The following is a 7,025-nucleotide window of genomic DNA, read 5'->3' on the forward strand; positions in this document are numbered from 1 at the left end:
TTGGAAGCTGAGTTTGGAAGACCGTTTTTCTAAGTAGGTGGCCCTTGTGTTGGCTGGAGTCCTGAGGAGTTTAATCTCAGGTAGCAGATGAGGAATGAAGTCCTGTTTCAGAGTACACACTAGAACTCTTTGGGCCAGCAAGAAGACCCAGGCCATGAGAACAAAGCAGGGGATCTAGGATCCATGCTGAACCTCTCCTGTGGCTCTACGTGCTGCTCTGATTGCCAGGGCCCTTGGGTTCTGTAACCTGTGGAAGCAGCTGACGGATGAAGCAGGGTGGCTGTGAGTCAGCAGGAAACTGAGTCAGCCTCATCGATTTGGAGTAGGAGGCTGCAGTTGAGTTTGTGGGCACCCTGAATGGGTGTTTGTGGTCATGGAAATAGTTTAATTTGCCAGCTCTGAATCAACTAGCATTCATGCAGACCCAGAAGCAGAAGAACTAAGGCTAAAAATAAGTCAACCTTTTATTTTTAGGCAAGGCAGATCACAGCTCTCAAGTAGGAATCTGGGGCATGTGGACCTGCCTCAGTTTACATTCTGAAAGGGAAGGACCCGAGGCCCAGGGTCCCGCCCATGGACAGGAGGGTGTGTGGGAAGAACTGCCCAAGCAAGGGACAGAGCCTGACCTGAAGCAGTGTTACCCTCCTGCCCTAGTCCCTGCTCAAGTTTGGGAAACCCAGAGCCTCAACTTTCTGTCCAAAACCCACCAGGAAGGTGGTGAGCACACCTGTGCTGTGTGCAGGTGTGAGGTGTGCGGGCAGCAGTCCTGTGTGTCAGTACCCAGCTGCTCTGGTTGTTAAAACATTGGAGTATTTCCTTACTGCTTCATCAGTCAACACTGACCATGCTCACAGTTTGCCTTCCCATTACCTCCTCTGGACCTCCAAATTTCCCCAGTATCCAGAAACTAAGAAGTTAATTCCTGGCACAGTAAGCCATCCAGAAAATCTGATTCATTCTGGTCTCTTAAACCCCAGTAGCAAAACCCAGAATTCAGAAAGATTAATTGTCAGAGTTCTATCAGCCTCAATAGAAGGGAATCCATGGTTGGTTGGGAAAATGATGGACAGCAGTGACCCCTTCTCTCCTTTATAAAAGGACTTTGGAGATTTTCCACATCACCAGCAGTAGGATTTACTTTCTTCCATAAGTGGTTGTAAGCTTCAGCACCAGGGTCAGCTACATCCTCTTGGATTGGTCCTTGACAATCCTATAGTGTCTAATAGTGACCATCACCAGTAGGTTTAGACACATGTGTGTTCCAGCAAATGAAGGTGTTGGGCTGGTCATAGAAGGGACTGTATCCATGACCCTGCACACATAGTTAGCAGAAAATATTTCCCCCTATATTCAGTATTCCAGTCCTGTGGTGCCTTCTCTCAAGTACTCAGGCATAGACTCTTGGGTGCTATCATGCAGTGTCTCTGTGACCCATGACCCTCTGCTGGTGGAGATGTCACTTCCATCTTAGGCCTGGGAATCATGACAGGAAAGTAACATACAGATAGAAGCTTATTGCTCTGATGGACCTAGACTTATTCTCATCCTTTGTAGGTCATTTTCTCAACTTGCACCCCAATGGACACTCTGGAGCAAGTCTGAGTTTCTATCAGTCCCAGATGTCCCTGTGTGTTAGATTTTAGGCCAACCCCATTCTGACAAGCTCTGAGATGAAGAAGGACTCAAGACCAAGAGCTTGGTCAAGGTGAAACAACACCAAATTCTATCACTCTCTTTTCAAGGGTTCAAACTTTCTACCAAGGAGTCAAACCTAGAGTCAACCCACTACAGACTGGATTATCCTCAAACTCCATTTACAATGAATGTGTTATAGCATTTATCCCATTTTATAGAAGAGACCAGACCCAGAGAAGTTTACGAGCTAGCTAAGCTCACATAACCTATAAAGCGAGGTCTGGTGCCAGAACAATCAACAAAACCTGGGCAACTAACCACTCAGCAAAACACTTTTCTCAGGGTCTCTGGAAGTCCTTACAAATCTTTATCCACCAGCACATTGGAAGGTGCAAAGGCACATGAAGCTTATGAGTTTAGCATGAAGCTGAGCTTGAGGAGTCTTGGTGGATCCCATACAAAACAGCAGCCAGTAGCAGAAAGCCTAGGGAGGACACTAGAGGTTAGAGGTTCTCCAGTTCCTGACTCAACACGTTGCTGCTCATATTCTCACATGGCTGGTTAAGACTGGCAAACACAGGCGCGATGACCATACACTGCTCAGTGTGTTCACGAGAACTTGGTCTTCCACATCCTGCTGTTTCTTTCCTCTCCTGCTTCTGGGGCCTATGACAAAACTCTACTGGGAACAGCTATCATTTTCTCGGCTGATCTTTTCACATCGGAGTCAACATTGCTGGGTCTTTCTGACTTCTTCCTTTTAAATCTAACCATTGGGCTCACTTCAGCTGAACATATACCCAAATCAGAACGTCACAGAGAAGATGAGCAGCCATGCTCAACTCACCCAAGGGTGATGCAAATTCACAAACTGTTCTGCATTTTTATGTATCTGTTGACACATTTTAACTAATCAAAAAAAAAAAAAATCTAGCAGTCAGTTGGGTGAACAAATCGGGTCTCTGATTTGCTTGCCAGCACCACAAAACTGCCCCTTTATATTCCAGGCAACCTCTGTGGTTCTCTGTGAGTGAGTTATCCCCAGGGGTAACTTCTCAAAACTGTGTCTCAAGCACCTCTCTTCCCTCAGTGCCTAGCACTTCATCCTCCTGTGGACACACTGGGATTCCCTCACCTCCCACTTCAAATCCATCCCACAGCAACTTTATATCATTTCCACTAATTCTGCTGTGCAGAGAGACTAAGAAGCATCTTAGAAACAGTTCTTCATTTTCTTACATTTCAGTTAAAGTTTCTTTTCAATATTTTTCTCATTCGGTAAAATTACAAATATATGCTCTTTGAAAATGTTTTTCCTGGTACACATGGAAGGCAATTTCATATGGTGGCATACGTGCCAGGCTCAATACCATTAAGTCAACAAATTTGTGGGTTGGGAGGATTAAGACTGGGTATCTTCGGGGAGTCATCGTTCTGTGTTTCGTGGGTGAGGAAAAGCTTTAAATAATGTAGAGCATCTTGCGCCAGAAAGTCAAGAAACGCTCAATAAATGATTTGAGCGTGTCAGCAGAGCCTCAGGAGCCCGTGCAAAGGGACTTGTATTAGTCTGCTCGGGCTGCCATAACAGATTATCACAGACTGGATGGCTTACTCAGCTGAAATTCATATTTTCGTAGCTGTGGAGGATGCAGGTCCAAGATCAAGGTGTGGTCACTTCCGAGGCCTCTCTTTTCAGCTTGCTGGTGACCACCTTCTCTCTTTCCTCTGTGTATGCAGTGACACACACACACACACACACACACACACACACACACACGGAGAGAAAGAATTTCTGGTGTCTCTTCTTCATTTTTTTCTTTTTGACAGGAGGTAGTATTTCTCGCTGGGCTTAGTTAGAGTTGGCAATCCAGTGGAAGCCCTTATGAGTGCAGGGGACACCACTGTCCAGGCTGCCGTGACTGGGGATGTGTTTGACCCCACAGCTATCTGAGATGAGCCATTCCTCAGCCTCCATGTCTTCAAACTTACTTGCATTAAACTTGGTAAAGCTCCCACTTCTCTGAGATATGGATCTTCTGGTGGCCAAGGAATTTGAATTTGGCTCTGCATAAGGCCTTAATCCTGTGGTTCTTGTTCTGCAGCTTGGTGCAGATGAACATGATGGCCTGGCCACTGTGCCCTGGGGCTTCCCAAAGGCACCTCACACCTATCTGGAGTCTAGAATGGGAATATCATGAGATCAGAGATGTGGACGTCCATTGGGAAGGGCTGTCTCCAAAGCCCTTAGGGCAACCTGTACCAACAGGCTGGCACCCTGCCAAGGGGGCTGCTATTTGCAGTCATCACACACTGAGCCCCTATAAGTTGGGGAGCCTGGCTGGCTTTACTGGTTGCAGTTTCCTCTTACATGGATGATACAGTGCTGTTGGATTAGGGTCCCAGCCTTATGACTTCATTCAACTTTAATGACCTCCACGAAGGCTTTAGCTTCAAATACGGTTACATTGGTGGTTAGAGTTTCAACACATGCATTTTGGGGGGACGCAGTTCCATACATGACAGGCCTCCCGTCTGTTTTGTGGTCTAAGTCCCACTGCGTGAGCACAGGAAGGTCGGTACAGCTCTCCGGATGTCAGATGTGGAGGGTGAAGTGGGTGTGTAACCACAACATACAGATGGTCTTGACTCCACGTCGCCTGGGGGACTGACGCAAGCAACTCTATTGGGATAGGTGTTACCACTGGTTTCGTATTTACCCATTTCTCCTGCTCATTTCATGAGCCAAAGAGAATTGGATTTAGGTAGAGTGAGCGAACCTGCTTGGGAGATCCTGATCCTGCAAGCAAGTGGACAGTGTAGGCTTCTCCCTGGCCCTGGTGAACTGGTCTTCCAAGTCATGTCAACACCTTAAAGCACAGGTCAGCACATGGCCACCACAGGTAGGAGTGCCTCCATGTAGAGCTGCTCATCTTCTCAATGCCCCGTTGCCCCCAAGCCCAGTCTAAAGAGATTCTCAGTTACTCTAAACCCTAAGAAAAATGGAGCAAAATCATAGACTCACTAAGAAATAAGTCGTTTGCTTTTTTTCCTTTCTTCTTTCTTTCCTGTTACAAAAAGTGGAGAAAATCGTCCAGAATCACAAGCTAATTACAGCTTTGCTGCACTTCCGCCCAGTGTTTCCCACGTGTCCCTTCCTGCCTTCGGCCTCCATCACAGTGACCAGGCAGTCCTCTGCTCTGCCTGTTGCACCTAACCTTAGAGAACGTAATTTGGGGGATGGTGGTTTAAAAACATACCTGCACCTTCTCCGTTGCTTCTCTCATGGAGACGTGGTGTCTACGTTCCATATTCATGAATCTGGGGTGACTTGGTGACTACTTGGCAACCAACACAATGCAGCGGAAGTGATGCAGTGCAACTTTCAAAATGGGCTCAGGAAAGACCTGCCGCTTCTGCTGGCTCTTTGGGGATGTTAATTTCAGGGGGAACCAGCGCTGTGTCAGGAGGCCGAGTGTCCCGAGACTGCCCTGCTGGGGAGCCGCCAGGCAGACACTGACGGACAGCCCAGCGCAGCTCACAGCTGACAGGCAGCATCGGCGCCCGGCTTAGGGTGAGCCGCCCCGCGCATCTCACCCACTCAGCTCGTCAGATTGTGCAGGGCCAGCTGACACCCCGCTGTAACTGCATGAGTAACCTCAAATGAGAACAGCTCAGCCGAGCCCTTTTCAAACTTCTGATGCTCAAAATTACCAGCAAAATAAAATGGTTGTTTTAAGTTGCGTGTTTCCAGGCAATTTTTCACACAGCAATACTAACCCAAATGAATTTTGGTACCTGGAAATGAGGGGTCACTAAAATAAAAACCTAAAAGACATGGCATTGGCTTTGAGATTGGGCAGCAGGGGAGGGCTGGAGGGGCCTTGGGTCTGTTAACTGAAAACTGACAGACCTTGAGAAGGATACCAGCGAGGGCTTCGAGTAGGTGAGGGAAATATTATAAGAAGTAGTAGTGGAAGTTCAGCAAAGTTGTCACCTGCAGTAATGTGGTGACAGAAAATATACCAGCTGATCTCCATGATCTAAGAAAATTTCCAGGTGATTTTTTTTTTTTTTCGGTATTGGGGATTGAACCCAGGGTTTTGTGCCCACTAGGCAAGCACTCTACCAGCTAAGCTATATTCTCAGTTCTTCCAAGTGAAGTTTTAAAGATGCCACCCAACTTCTTCTAGCTGCCTGTAATAAAAGGAGGGCAAAGAGGTATAAACAGATAAACTTTAAAAAAGAAAAACTGTTCCATTTTCAATTGAAATTCAGAAGAAGTATAAATGGACTGAGAGAATATTTTCGGCCAGCAAAGCGTTCTTGACGTAAGAAAAGACCTCAGGGAAAAGTCAGGTGGACTGCAGAGACCCTTCAGGACAGTGCAACCACGGGGCACAGTGCAGTCTGAGGGGTGAGCTTAAGCCCTTTGCTAAGAATGCAGAAAGATGTAAAACGGTATTGTGTGAATCATTGTCCACATCTAAAGATCTTAAGATCATGTTTTGTAGGTCATTTCTTTTAAATAATGAACCTGCTAGGCTTTGAAGGATTTTGCCCCTCACTAGCCTTAAGAGAGATGAAGATACAGGAGAGACCCTACGTGGTTTGGGTCAATGAAACAACTCTGATTCATAAAAACGGACAAAAATTTCAAGAGAATTACATTGGCAGAAGCAACATCACCTTTGAAAGAGATAGAGTACAAAATGAAAAGAAGATTCTGGATCCACAACCTTCTGTGGGAAAGAAGCAAAATGAGAAGTTACTCAGCTGCACTCATGGGTCAGTTATTTGCGGAAAGAAAAGATGATTCAGAAGGACAACCAGGAGCCCAGATAGGGGAGCCGAGAGCCACGGAGAGTCATCCCCAAAGAACAACACGGGACTCTAGTCAAGGACTGGGTGCACGTGCTCAGCGGGATTTCAAACTCCTGAGCACTACCGACATCCCTGCCTCTTCTGAAGAGGAACACGCACTGTAGTTGTTCCTCCCTGGATCTCTTTAGTCCTTGTGTCTTCTGATCAGACTTGCATTCACACCTGGATCTGGGTGAGGTGATAACTCCTGAGCCTGTGGGACATCTTGATGGGTGAGGGTACTTTGCATGTGGAAGAAATGCAAATATGACTGTAGTTTTTAGACATATCTTTAATTCTTCCCATTGAAGGACGGAGTCTGTCCTCCCCTTGAATTTGGACCAATCTTGTAAGAATGCAGCCAAACACGACATGGCACAACTTTCAAGACCAATTCAGAAAAGACTCTGAAGCTTCCACCCGTGCTCTTGGAACATCAGCTCTGGAAGAAACCTGAGCCACATGAGTCCGATTATCCCGCGGCTGACGTGCTGGAGAGGCAGAGGGTAAGTGCTGTCATGAAGATCCCA

At 46.7% G+C, this 7,025-nt stretch overlaps 1 non-coding gene across 1 annotated transcript; it reads right to left on the minus strand.

Moving 5' to 3' along the window:
• Positions 1 to 3,862: 3,862 nt before the first annotated feature.
• Positions 3,863 to 3,992, minus strand: LOC124995152 (small nucleolar RNA SNORA70). Its single transcript, XR_007110630.1, has one exon. It is a non-coding gene; the product is annotated as a small nucleolar RNA SNORA70 (small nucleolar RNA).
• Between the last annotated feature and the right edge of the window lie 3,033 nt (positions 3,993 to 7,025).

The sequence above is a fragment of the Sciurus carolinensis genome, chromosome 10 (genome assembly GCF_902686445.1).
Source record: "Sciurus carolinensis chromosome 10, mSciCar1.2, whole genome shotgun sequence".
Classification (NCBI taxonomy): domain Eukaryota; kingdom Metazoa; phylum Chordata; class Mammalia; order Rodentia; family Sciuridae; genus Sciurus; species Sciurus carolinensis.